The following is a 13,559-nucleotide window of genomic DNA, read 5'->3' as shown; positions in this document are numbered from 1 at the left end:
GTAGGAGGAGTCGGGGCAGACCAAGGAGAAGGTACCTGGTTTCGGTTAAGAATGATTTTGAAGTAATAGGCTTAGCCTCAGAAGAGGCACCAATGTTAGCACGGAATAGGGGATCATGGAGGAATTTTATAAAGGGGACTATGCTCCAGACTGAACGCTGAAAGGCATAATCAGTCTTAAATGATGATGATGATGATGATTTGAACAATCCTCTCCTTAAAACAATCAATTTTATTTTTATTTTCAGAGTAAAAATACCTATTCTCAGATGTGAAAGAACTAGTACAATTGCAGATGGAGCTGATTCAAAAATAACGATGAGAACCAGAGAATGGAGGAAGAACTGTATCAGTTAAAAATGGCATTGTGTTCATAGGATTTATAAAAGGCTGTATCTTGTGCATTTGTACATTGTCACACATATCCTTTTACTAACCCCTCTGGCTGTCTAGTTATCACTATCAGTGAAGTCTCCAATGGAAAGAAAGAAATCACCAGAGGCAAAGTATTTTAGCGTCAAAAACAGCTGATTAATTGTTACTTCTGACAGAAAGGAAAGAATTATACGTGACGATTCTGGGCATTAGATGTAAACTATCGTTAAGTGACATTTCACTAATTTTACAGGAGAGCACATAGAAGCTGCTGCGGCTCGGACTCTGCTAGCAGAAAAGTACGTCAAATACACAATTATTAACAGCCGTGTCTTTTATATCCTTTCCCACTAGTCTCTATGTACACTTTGTCTTTATTATAACCATTTGCCATTGATTACTGCTGGGTTCTGCTTGCACAACAATACAATCATGTTGCTGAATATATACAGACGATAGTTTAACACTAACAAGGTACGACTTGAACAAGCCGCACACGATAAAAACCTCAAAACGTCATTAGTTTAGTTCTGACGTTCAGAATTTGGGTGGTAGTTCAAAAGAAATTTAAAAACACTGGTTGCCAGTCACTCCCTCTACATGTTACGATTATGTGTATTCAATAACTAAAGATTCCTGTTAGCTCAATGCCAATTATCAATGCTCTTATAGCAAAAAAACTTTTATTTTATGATATATGCGGATGTTCTTATTTGGATAGTACTAATAATTAAGAAACACATCTGTATTCCATTTCTGAAGAATTCTCACCTTCCATATTTTTTTCTTTTTTTCGAATACAAGGAAAGAGAAACTTAGCTTAAGGAAATACAAATACTTTACATGTTTATGGGAACAATGGTTAATGGGAGATGATTCTGATGTTCTGAAGCACTAATCGTCCTTTGGGAAAATTAACTTGGGGAGTAGAAGGGGCATTTTCTGACACATAAAAGACAAAATAGCTTACTAAGTCAACCAACAACTGTGGCTCTAGTATTTTCACTAAAAGACAGTAAGCTGTTCTGGCACTGCTGTAATGTTTACAAATGGATCATTCCCAATGGAAGATAGCGTGGAACAATATTTTTTTACAGTTGACGTAATGTGCCTGCGTGAAGTCGGGACACTAGTGCTCTGTTAAAAGTTTTGCTACATGAAAAATCAAAATTTCGTTGTCTAAAACCAAAAAAGCTGTTAATACGAATTGTACCCAAGACTGGCGTGGTTTCTCAATTTGATTACGTCTGTTTTGTCAATGTCTGCTAAATAACGAAATAGGTCTTGTAGTATTGCAGCAATTGCAACACACGCCAAATAAGCGAGACTGTTTTGGCACAAATGATCACTTTTATGTACCTTATCTACATAAATAACACGACAGAATATAATATACGAAGTAACATTATTAAACGCCTGTTAGGGCTACAATAAGCAGAAAGGTTTACGTTAGGAAATAATTTCACATTTCATTCATACGCTCCAGTTTCTCAAGCAAGAGATAGAATAGTAGTACGAAATTCTTATATGGATTTGAAATCGTCATGTTCTTCCATATAATTTTTGTAATGTGCCGTTTCTACACCTTCCTCGTTCTAACAAGCAATCTTGTCAACAATTCTGTAGCTATTCCTTCCATTGTCGAAACTTATTCTCCGGTTAACTTCACTAACTCTGCTAGAATGACTGGTTCAGTTATCCCCTGTTTACTCTCGGGTTAGGCGTTATTACATCTTCGTACAATGCGTTTTCCGCGCTATTCCCAGAACAGAACTTAAGCGGTTCCTAACCGGGGACTGTACAACTGGCCCTTAGTGGAGTAGCGTTCTGGCAAAAACTTTCTGTCAAAATTTCATTTCCTTGGATACACCGAGAAGATTATCTGTTATCTTTCTTACCTATTATTACTGTTAGTTGTTTGTTTCCACTCTGGTAGCTTGAATCTATGGATTTCGCGAATAATTATAACAGCGCTGATCATTCGCACACCCAATCAGTCGTATTTTAAACAGCGATTGACATTCACCCGTTCGGGTTTATTGAGCTCAGATTGCATAGACCTGTCCCCTTTTGTCAGCGGGAAAGTTTTTTATCTCTAGATGCAGCGGGGATTCCCCCGGCAGAGATATCATGGACACTGTATACTCATTCAAAAATCAACTCATTATTAGTACAGAAATCATCTTAGAATGCGTTCAAAAATGTTCAAAAACCAACTTGGACGCGTTTCAAAATCATATGAATAATCGATAGACCAACGTGCGCTGGATACTAGGCGCTTTATGAAACAAGATTCTTTTCTTCAAGGAAATGTATTTGGCGCCCTCTGAAATTGCCACCCGGAGCAGATACCCCGATTTGTTCCCTTCCCCAACCCCTCCCTAGATCCGGGCCTGCACAGCAGATTTCGTGAGGGATGGATAGATAGACGTGAACCAGTTCCTTAGTCTCCATGCTCTTCGACCTAAACCCACTAGACTATTATTTGTGGGAGCATTTGAAAGCTCCTGTGTACGAAACTCCGGAACAGGATGTACATTCTTCGTGCCCGTATTGTAGAAAGCTGTGAAACAATACGCAACTCTGCAGAGATACACCACGGCATCAAGGATTCAGTGCAACGGCGGGTTGATGCATGTATCCTTGCCAACGGAGGGAAGTTTGAACGTTTCATTTAGGACTGTGTTTCATTCTATAAACAAGAAGGTATGTTGAAAATTTCATGTTTAAAAATATTTTACGTAATGCTGGTACGTCCTGTTTCTGTGTGTTTCCCATGATTAATGTGATTAATGAAGAGAAGTAGAAAATAATCTCTAGCAGGAATATAAGCGTTTCCGGACCCATGTCCATACAACATATTTTTTTCCTCTGCGTGTCAGGAATGCTTCCTGAAAGTTAGACCATACCTTCTTCTTAGACACTACACGAACAGGTTTTAGCAGCTGTAGATTTCTGTATCGTTGGCCTTGCAGAATTGCACTTCAGGGATCGAATCTGCTTACAACCGAAACGTCGGAGAAAGTTTGTGGAGGTGAAACAGGGCTAATTTGTAAGGTAGCGAATCCGAGAACTTTTCTCCTTGCTCTAGTACATCCAGTCATTCTTGGTTATACACCAGCCGCGTGGTGTGGCCGTGCGGTTGGAGGCGTCATGTCACGGAGTGCGCGGCTCCTCCTACTGGAGGTTCGAGTCCTCCCTCGGGCATGGGTGTGTGTGTTGCTCTTAGCATAATTTAGTTTAAGTAGTGTGTAAGTCTAGGCACCGAAGACGTCACCAGTTTGGTTTCTTAGGAATTCACACATTTGAACGTGTTGAACACCAGTAAACGATAAAGCTATCGTCCACCCGGAGGTCAGTTTGAACACCTTACCGGTTTACTGTTTCCTATTTGAAATGGTGTGTCCTGTCTCCCTCCGTTCTTTGAACTGACTTACGTAGCCAATTATAGAGGTATATTCCAAACCACGGAACAACTCGACATTTTCACATTAAAAAATAATTGATAGAGCGGAAAGAAGTGATACGAGATAGCTGTATCAATTAATGAGCAGCCATTTAACAACAGTGGTGGGCGACAGTCGGATTGGTATCCCACTGCAGGCCGGGACGCTTCGAGACACATCTTAGACGTGGAATATCATTGACTGGAGCAGAACTGCCTTCATTCATAAGTCCCGCTTTGATATAAGCGAAGCTCTGGGAACACCGTGGACAGCGGTGAGATACCAACCCGGCAGTCGCCCGCCCCACAGCCCGACCAATTGGAGTGATGGTCTGCGGGTGTCATTTCTTTTCATAGCAGGCCTTGCTTAGATGTCACCTGCGATCCTTACACTACTTCGGTACGTCGACGACATTCTACTCCCCGTTTTGTAGTCCTTCATGGCAGTCCATCCTGGCATTACATTTCAGCCCGCCCGCACACGGCGAGAGAATCTACTGCTTGTCTCCGCGCTTGCCAAACCCTACCTTGGCTAGCAAGATCGCCCCATCTCTCCCCCAATTGAGAACGATTGGGGCTTTGCGGGCAGGGCCCTCCAACCAGCTCGGGCTTTTGACCATCTAATGAGCCAGTTGGGCAGAATTTGGCACAATATCCCTTAGGAGGACATCCAACAGTTCTACCAATCAATGCCAAGCCGAATAACTGCTTGCATAAGGGCCAGAGATCGATCAGCGCGTTAATGACGTGCCCATTCTGTGAAGCTCTTTATCTTGAATAAATCGTCTATTTTTCTGAAATTGTGATCATTTGTTTGTCTGTGCATGTACATCTACCGATTTCCATCCCATTCGGATAATTCCTTCGTAGGGCGTCATTCTTTTGTCTTAGAGTGTAATTGCTGCTATGGCTAATAAGTGCGACTGTTCTTTTAATGACGCTAAGAGTCATTGCTAGTTAACTAATATTGTACAACATGAACAGTTAGTGAGAGAAGGAGGAGGGAAGTTCCAGACTCCATTCAGTACGATGAACCAGACTTCCGAATAAAATGCAGCCACATGTTGAGTTTAATTTCATTCCATAACGTTAGTAAGATTTTCCTCGGATGCCTACACTACCTCAACGCGCATGCGTGCAGAGCGATCAGAGCAGCAGAGTTAGTGTCATGAGGCACAAACCGAAAAAGATGATCTTTGCACCGAATGGGTCCGAGAGGTCCCTGCCAAAGTTAAAAAATGGTTCAGATGGTTCTAAGCACTATCGGACTTAACGTCAGAGGTCATCAGTTCCCTAGACTTAGAACTACTTAAACCTAACTAACCTAAGGACATCACACACATTCATGCCCGAGGCAGGATTCGTACCTGCGACTGCAGCAGCAGCGCGGTTCCGGACTGAAGCGCCTAGAACCGCTCAGCCATATGCGGCCGGCTGCAAAAGTTATCAGTGATGATCAGATGAGTATGATAAGCCAAAGAAACTTTCTTATTCTCCGAGCACCACCTTTCAACGACAGTACATTAGCAGACAAGAATTACAGACAACATAGCCATCTAACAATTTTTTCTGTTAACGATTCAATCCAGATGTCTATCCATTAGGCTCATGAAAAGACATGAGCCAGTGGCTTTAAAATTAAAACTGACCCAAGAAACGACAGAGCGAGCTCGAGACACGCCGACCCAACACCCCAATCACTTGTGCTGAAAACCCGGAAATGGAAGCCTCAAAAGAAGAGCAAAGGAACGCAGAGCGTTTTCTGACAGCGAAAGGAGTGCGGGGAACGGAAATTCATCGAAGAATGGCGCAAGTGTACGCAGAGCACTGAATGTCCGTTGTGATTCCGACGCTTAATCGGACCCCTGGGGCAATAGTTGCCTCCATAGCTCGCCGGGTTTCAATAGCGAGGGCATCCATCCGCTGGACAATGGTATTGGTTATGTGGTGTGGCGTTTCAGATCGTGCGTCATCGGCCAATGACATCCGTCCTTCTTTGAATGGCGTGTGTTACGTCTTGTGCCATCCTACGACGAATTTTCATTTCTCGCACTCCTTCCACTCTCAGGAAACGCACTACATACGTTTGCTCTTGTTCTGAAACTTCCATAACTTTGTTAGGAGGACCTGTATGCCCATATGACACCACTCCAATGGTCGACGTCGGAGCCAACGTCTTGCTGCACCAATAACCGTCCCATGATTCACATACAGCTTTGCGCGGAGTGCATCCTTCCAAACAGATGGAAGTCGGAAGGTGCGACATCCGGGCTATAGTGTGGATGAGGAAGAACAGTGCAATGAAGTTTTGTGAGCTCCTCTCGGCTCCGCAGACTTGTACGAGGCCTTGAGTCGTTGTGGAGAAGGAGAAGTTCGTTTATATTTTTGTGGCGACGAGCAAGCTGAAGCCGTTTCTTCAATTTCCTGAGGGTAGCACAATATACTTCAGTCGATGGCTGCACCATGAGAGAAGACAGCAAACAGAATAACGCTTTAGAGCCCCAGGAGACAGTTGCCATGACTTTACCGCCTGAGTGTGTGGCTTTGAACTACACTACACTCATGCTCATAAATTAAGGATAATGCTGATACATGGTGAAACAACGCTCTGGTGGGCGGTTTGCTTGTATAATTACATCGGGGTATGACCATGCGGTGCATTTGACCTGCGGTCGTCGCACGGTGGCGCTGCCAGTAATCCACATACGCAGAGGTGTCTTGGTGCGTGTCAGAGTATGGCGCAGCGAGTAAGTGTTCAGACGTTTTCAGACTTGCTAATGGCGATAGTGTGTTGAAAATGGCTCAAAGAACACATATTGATGACGTTATGAGGGATAGAATACTAGGGCGACTGTAGGCTGGTCAAACACACCATGCCGTAGCACGGGCCCTTCGTGTGCCACAAAGTGTGATCTCAGGATTATGGCAAGGTTTCCTGCAGACAGGAAACGTGTCCAGGCGCTACAGTACGGGAAGTCCACAGTGTACAATACCACAAGAAGACCGATATCTCACCATCACTGCCCGCAGACGACCACAGAGTAATGCTGGCAGCCTTGCTCTGGACTTTACTGCAGCCACTGGAACAGCTGTCTCCAGACACACAGCCTACAGAGAAATGAACAGACATGGTTCATTCGCCCGGAGACCTGCAAGGTGCATTCCACTGACCCCTGGTCACAGGAGAGCCCATAAAATCCGGTGTCACGAACACAGTACATGGTCATTGGAACAGTGGTCCCAGGTTATGTTCACGGACGAGTCCAGGTATAGTCTGAACAGTGGTTCTCGCCGGGTTTTCATTTGGCGTGAACCAGGAACCAGATACCAACCCCTTAATGTCCTTGAAATGGACCTATATGGACGTCATGGTTTGATGGTGTGGGGTGGGATTATGATTGGTACACGTACACCCCTGCATGTCTTTGACATAGGAACTGTAACAGGTCAGATGTATCGGGACGTCAATTTGCACCAGTCCGCCTTTTCAGGGGTGCAGTGGGTCCCACCTTCCTCCTGATGGATGATAACGAACGGCCCCATCGAGCTGCCATCGTGGAGGAGTACCTTGAAACAGAAGGAATCAGGCGAATGGAGTGGCCTGCCTGTTCTGCAGACCTAAACCCCATCGAGCACGTCTGGAATACTCTCGGTCGACGTATCGCTGCACGTCTTCAAACCCCTAGGACACTTCAGGAGCTCCGACAGGCACTGGTGCAAGAATGGGAGGCTATACCCCAGTAGCTGCTCGACCACTTGATCCAGAGTATGCCAACTCGTTGTGCGGCCTGTTTACGTGTGCATGATGATAATATCCCATATTGATGTTGGGGCACATGAGCAGGAAACTGACGTTCTGTAGAACATGTGTTTCGGGACGGTTTTCTCAACTTATCACCAATACCATGGACTTATAGATCTGTGTCGTGTGTGTTCCCCATGTGCCTATGCAATTAGCGCCAGTTTTATGTAGTACCACGTTGTGTGGCACCACATTCCGCAATCATCCTTAATTTAGGAGCATGAGTTTACTTCTTTGGGCGAGAGGTGGTGTGGCACCACTTCGTGGATTGCCATTTCTTTCCGGTTTGAGCTGATGAACCCAAGTTTCATCGTCTGTGACGATGTTCGGCAAAAAAAACCGGCACGATCAGCCTTGTAACGCGAAAGCAACCATGCAGAGATGGGTCCTTCGTTGCTCTTTATGGTCTTCTGTTAGGCGGCGAGCGACCTAGCGGGTGCACACCTGTTAGTACTCTACCTGGTGGACGAGAGTGTCAGTGCTACCAGCAGAGATGTCCAGTTGAGCAGCGAGGTATTTGTGGTCCGTCATTCACCTCGAATGGGATTGTCCGCGTGTTCCAGCATTGCAGGAGTCACATTTGAGTGTTGCCAGCCGGTACGCGGAAGATCGAACAGGTTTGCGCGACCTTGTTGCGATGATGACAGACGTCTCGCCCAATGATTCACCGTGCTTTTGTTCTCTGTCAGGTCTCTGTAGATATTCTGCAAGCGCCTATGAATTTCAGAGATGGTCCGGTTTTCTGCACAAGAAACTAACTGACAGGCCTCAGCTTGGGACGCAATTCCATTAGAGACGCAATTTTGAAGGCTACGTATAGTGTCGCCACCCATCGGAACTTCATGGAACTACAGGGCCTGAAACAGGAGTATTCTAAGATGTCCCACGACAAATTTCTCATTTTTCCAACCGAAACTGACCGAGAAAAAAATTTGTTGCATTACTTATTGAACGTCTCTCGTATTTCTTTCCCCCGTTTCCTCTCTCTCCCTCGTCCCCTTTTTCTTCGCTTCCTCATTTTTTCGACAGTTTCTATTCGTAAATCGAGTCTATCTGTAAACTATTCACTTGTATTTTTGTTTTGGCCACGATACTGTCAATACTGGAAACGCTTGAAAACATGTCCGCTCTGTGAACAATAAAGTACACGTTGTAACTCGTGAGTAATAAATATGCCACCGTCTTTTGTACTGTTGTACACGCCTAACCTGCTTTTACACAATTATAAAAGGTTTTTCTTTCTCTCATCCCCATATTTGCAGAAGTATACTACACCAACGAAAACAACTGCATAATCAAGAATGAGTTGTGTGACATAAATTAAAGTTGGCAGGCGAAATCCTACATCTGAAAGATGATGTCTTTTCAAATTTGTCGCCAGTCACATAAGAGTGGCACTCGTAGCGCCACTCTGAGTATGCAAATCAGGTTCGTTTTAAATACACCCTGTAACGGTCGTGAGTGCTAGTTACCTTTGAGACTGGACTTCGTGAGCAGATGTTAGTCAAGAACGTCTTTAAGGCGACAAAGACGCCTTTATCAACATCTCACTGAGTTTGGGCGAGGTCGTACAATAGGGCTACGAGAAGCTGTGTGTTCCTTCTCCGGTACTGCAGAAAGACTTGGCAGGAATATAGCCACTGTATGTGACTCCTATCAGCAGTAGACACGAGAATGCACGGACTCAAGAAGACCGGGCTGCAGAAGCCACGAGGCACTACCGAGCAGCAAGACCATCGTGTTCGGCGTATTGGTCCAGCGCATCGTACTGCATCTGCAGCAGCAGTTTGGGCAGTTGTTGACAACACAGTGACGCAACGAACTGTCACAACTTGGTTAGTTCCGAGACAGACGCCCTATAGCCTGCATTCCACTGACTCCAAACCACCACCGTTTGCGACTTCACTGGTGTCAAGCGAGAGCTCATTGAGGGCAGGGTGGACGTCTGTTCTGTTTCCTGATGAAAGCTGGTTGAAAAAAAAAAGTTCAAATATGTGTGAAATCTTATGGGACTTAACTGCTAAGGTCATCAGTCCCAAAGCTTACACACTACTCAACCTAAATTATCCAAGGACAACATACACACCCATGCTCGAGGGAGGACTCGAACCTCCGCCGGGACCAGCCGCACAGTCCATGACTGCAGCGCCCCAGACCGCTCGGCTAATCCCGCGCGGCGATGAAAGTTGGTTCCGCCTCGTTGGCCGCGTGTTAATCAGGAGGAGGTCAGTTAAGAACTTGCACCCAACCTGTCTGCGCGACAGAAAAACTGGACCTACACCTGGGATTATGGTCTGGGGTGCGACTTCGTATGATAGCATGAATACTCTCGTGATTATCCCACGCACCCTAACTGCAGAATTGTACATCAGTTGGTGATTCGACTGATCGTGCTACCATTAATGAACTGCATGCCCATGTACCGCTGTTGCGACCCAGTATGCTCTGCACAGTGTCGACATGTTGCATTGACCTGCTCCATCACCTGACCTCTCTCAAATCGAGCATACATGAAACATCATCGGACGACAACTTCAGCGTCATCCACAAACAGCATTAATCGTCCCTATATCGACTGACCAAGTGCAACAGGCATAGAACTCTATCACATTAACTGCCATGCGCCACCTGTACAACACAATGCATGCACGTTTGGATTCGACAATCTGGCGGGTACTCCGATTATTAATACAACAGAATTTTACATTTGCAATGGCATATCTCGCGCTTACATTAACCTGTGATTTTTCAATGTTAATCACTTAAATATCTTATCTCGATAAACGTATTCCCGAAATTTCTTACTTTACAGTATTAATTTTTTGATATAATTGGAAGAAGAAACAGCATTGGTCGTATTTTTTTGTTTTATTATCCGCAAAATCGATTTTCGGTCACTTAAAGACCATCCTCAGTGCTGTAATATACAATTAAAATTGGTAGGCACTGGTATTAACAAGCTTACAGCGATCACATGTGTTCGCTCTAAGCTTGTTAATACCAGTGCCTACCAATTTTAATTGTATATTACAGCACTGAGGATGGTCACTAAGTGACCGAAAATCGATTTTGCGGATAATAAAACAAAAAAAATACGACCAATGCTGTTTCTTCTTCCAATTATATCCATTATCTGGTCGTGGTGCACAGAACACTCTATGGAGTCGCCAATCAATAATTTTTTGATGTGATTTTTTTGTCAGTGTTTTATCGTCTGGAATGTCGTTACAATTAAGGGGACAAAGAACACGAAAAGTTTAGCAATAAGTTGTTTAGTATGCTGACGTAGTATGCTGTAGTCGGAGGATAGCGCGATCCGTAAGCGTTGACGTGGGTGGTGGGTGGAGAGAAATTGTGAAGCAAGTGCAAAAATTACCAACGGCGGCGTTGATGCACGTCGTGAGTGGCGGGGGCGGCTGCGGCCCCGCCCCCTCCGGCAGGACGGGATCTCAGCCAATGGGAGCGCGGGACGTAGGAGTCGGCACGCGTGTTATAACAGCGCGGGGCGCGCCGCGGCGGCCACCACAGTCGGCGGCGGCAGCAGGCGGGCGCAGCGCGGTACGGCTCAGCACACGGCGGCTGCCACTGCGACTGACACTCCAACAGGTACGGCAACTGCAGCCGGTAGCCGCTAGCTACAGTAGTAGTCCCCTGGTCCGCTGCAGGCTGTCCGGATGGCAAAGATACCGCCAGGGGTACAAAAGGCAACCTACCGCTTTGCTCCGCGGGTAGCGTTGCTATCTCGATTGGACTCGTACATAGGTGTAGCTACCAAACGTCTCATTACTGTGTGTATCCTCTCCAAACTGTGTTCCTCTGTACTTCATGGATTATACTTAAAACAGGCTGCGTTCTTCAGAAGTTGTCTACCTGTCTGGTCTTCCTACACCTGTTCTACAAGCCACATTACAAATTAATTTCTTCTGCTTTTTATAATATTTTCGCGACGCGACCACATGAGTATATCACAATGACGTAACCAGTTTTTTCCAGCCAGACGTCATTTTCAGTCTCTCAACAAATAAAAAGAGGAGACGAAGAAACATTACAAACTCTAAAAAATCTGCTGTATAACTATGTAATGATAAAAAGGTATTAAATTATACCTAAAGACACATGTTGCAAACTGTTTCCCTTCAGTTGTCAACGATACTAAAAGCAACAGTAGTTAAACGTCGAGGTTTTGCAAGCGGTGTAAAACACTCTCTTCCGTGTGTTCACGGTATGAAGATGACCACTGGCTGGTCGAAATTGGTTAGGGCATTGTGGAACGCTCGCTCACGTACCTGTGTAGTAAAAAGTACATATAAAAATAAAAGAACGTAAACAATCAATCGTTTACTCTCCAAGCACAATTTGTCATTTTCCAAATTTTATAACTTGTTTCTAATTTTTGGAACTTATCTCTCGTTTATTTCTGTCGCTTATTTCAGAAAATCTCACGCCAATCTCCCTTACGCTTCCTACACCTCTTTTATGTGCCTGTTTATATGCTATATGTGTACTTCCTACACATCTTCCACCGGTCAGTTTATATGCTATCGATTGTGTCCTGTTCATCCTCTGTGTATACGATTAGAATATAATTCATGATCTGCATTGTATAAGTTTCAAGTTAGATATAGAATACAAATAGAAAGTAAAGGACTCGCTTGTGATAAAAAATATCCTATGTGTGACGATTGTATCTTAATGATGGCAGAGCATTCACTACAGATGTGCTGGCTATACGGCCTACTAGCCAAATGTCAATAATATATAAAGAGATCTGTTAAAGCTAATATCCAGTAGTGAAGGTACGTTAAACAGATGCTGAGAAGTGTACTTCTTTTATTCTATACTATAGTTTTGAACTTCCAGCTTTTAAAAAGATCTAACTACAAAATTTTTTTGTATTCATAGGCAATATACAGGGCTGTACAGAAGAGAAAAGTCGTTAAACCCTTCACTCATTATTTTGTTACCGCTTTTTCAGCCTAACTTCGCCTTTCGAAATATCAGCCTAACTTGTTCTTTCGAAATAAAGTCTTATTACTCTAATCGAAGAAATATGTCACCCTATGTCACCCTTATAGACAGTCTTATTACAGTAATAGAAGACGTATATAATATATACAATCATTATAGATTTGTCCCTTGTATTTTACCATATGTACCGAAAAGGTGTTCATATTATCCGAAATAATTTTTTTCTACTACGAGCAACCATAAGTCCAAACAAATATGAATCAACAGAAGTACTTCATTAGCTTTTATGGGGAAAGCACGAAATATTTATTTTTTTTATCGAATGAGAGTGTATCTCATATAGCAGACAGAGCGCCCTAATCCTTGACACCTTTTATATTTGATTTACTGATTCCCTTTAAGCAGAACTGCAAAACCACTGTGAAAATCCGATGGAAATGTACTTCAGTAAATATTAGTTCCTTAATTTTTATCTGTTACAAGCTGGTGTGGACACTTTTAGTAACATACAGTCTTTGTGCTATTATGTAACTCTTTTATGCCAAAAGTAATGCAGCTGCTTGCGCAAAACAATAATTTTTACTTTCTTTGCTATGTAGAAAACTAATTAAATTTTTTGTCAGAATAGTCTTAATTACGTCTGGTACCTTTCATCCCTACTAAAGGCACGTTCCACTATGCGAAAGAAGATATTAACGATCTCATCTGCGGTTACATTATTTGAAAGATCCTTAATTCTCTACAGTCACAACATCACTGATACGCTCTCATCATCGTTCGCAACATTAGTCACGCACTTAGTAATTGCTTCCTTATCTTTTATATTACACTCTGTACCTATGAATGTTACATAAAATAATGGCATATTTAAAACGCAGACTAACGGTCGAGGCGAAATTAAAAACCACGATCTCCACTGTAAAGAACGTTAATCAAGAACACGGAGGCAGGTACGATTAAGTCTTAAACG

General features: G+C 43.6%; 1 protein-coding gene across 1 annotated transcript in view; it reads left to right on the top strand.

The window, feature by feature from the left end:
* Positions 1–11,143: 11,143 nt before the first annotated feature.
* LOC124597492 overlaps positions 11,144–13,559 on the top strand; it is a 100,003-nt gene continuing 97,587 nt past the window's right edge. Inside the window, exon 1 of the mRNA XM_047135940.1 lies at positions 11,144–11,227. The gene's annotated coding sequence lies outside the window, so the exon portion shown is untranslated. The remainder of the gene's footprint in view (positions 11,228–13,559) is intronic.

Source organism: Schistocerca americana, chromosome 1 (genome assembly GCF_021461395.2).
Source record: "Schistocerca americana isolate TAMUIC-IGC-003095 chromosome 1, iqSchAmer2.1, whole genome shotgun sequence".
Taxonomy (NCBI): domain Eukaryota; kingdom Metazoa; phylum Arthropoda; class Insecta; order Orthoptera; family Acrididae; genus Schistocerca; species Schistocerca americana.
The sequence above is the reverse complement of the archived record's forward strand: the minus strand, read 5'-3'. Positions and strand labels throughout refer to the sequence as shown.